We start from the raw sequence: 968 nt of genomic DNA, 5'->3' as shown, positions 1-968 counted from the left end.
ACATTATCATGCTGTTTTAAACAATCCCTTTGAAATTGCCTTTATTTGATAGATGAGATAGCTGAAGTTCAGAAAGATTAAATCAATTTCCCAAGGTCATTTGAGCCAGAATTTGAACCCAGGGGATCTTCTGATTCCAAGCTCTTTGATCTTACATTATACCCCAATACAATAAGAGCCCCAGGGATATTTCTGAAACCGCAGTGCAACACACTTTTGCTTAGTCTCTTCCTGCCAACGTCTTCGTGTCCCATTCTGGGCAAAATGCTTGGTGAAGCCACAGAAACTGTCCCTGCTACAGAGGAGGAGTTGCTACGACCCCAGGCTGAAGCAGGGTCTGAAACAGAATCTGACAGTTATGAAATCATATCAGAGCTTGAGGAACAAGCGTTCACAACAGCCACCACACAAGCCCAGCCAGCAGCAGCAACTGAAACTGATGAAGAACCAGTCAGTAAAGAAAAACAAAGCCGGAGCGAAGACAGAAAATGCTCTGTCCAAACTGGGTCTTAGACAGGTGACAGGGGTTACTAGAGTAACCAATCCAGAAATCTAAAATACCCTTTGTCATCACAAAATCAGATGTCTACAGGAGCCCAGCCCAGATACCTACATAGTTTTGAAGGAAGCCCAAACTGAGGATTTATCTCAGCAAGCACACAGCCAGCAGCTGCTGAGAAATTCAAAGTTCAATGTGAATCTGTCTCAAACATTCAGAAAAGCACCCAGACTCCAACAGAACGAGAGGAGAGTGAAGAAAAAGAAGTTGAGACAGGTGTGGAAGTTAAGGACACAGAATCAATTTCGTAACAAGCAAATGTGCTGTGATCAAAGGCAGTCTGAGCCCTGAAGAACAATAGTAACGATATTGTAAATGCTGTTGGAATTAACAAAGTAAACATCTAAATATGAGGGCTTTTTGTATTTTAAAGGAGGAACTGCAGCTTGATATGAAATCTGTACTGTTC

General features: G+C 42.3%; 1 pseudogene; it reads left to right on the top strand.

Annotated features, from left to right (window-relative positions):
- The first annotated feature begins 264 nt into the window (after positions 1-264).
- On the top strand, positions 265-906 carry LOC118986862 (nascent polypeptide-associated complex subunit alpha-like; annotated as a pseudogene).
- Positions 907-968: the final 62 nt, after the last annotated feature.

The sequence above is a fragment of the Sturnira hondurensis genome, unplaced genomic scaffold (genome assembly GCF_014824575.4).
Source record: "Sturnira hondurensis isolate 20B ecotype Veracruz unplaced genomic scaffold, ASM1482457v3 Scaffold0004530, whole genome shotgun sequence".
NCBI classification, from domain to species: domain Eukaryota; kingdom Metazoa; phylum Chordata; class Mammalia; order Chiroptera; family Phyllostomidae; genus Sturnira; species Sturnira hondurensis.
This window is presented reverse-complemented; position numbering and strand designations above follow the sequence as displayed.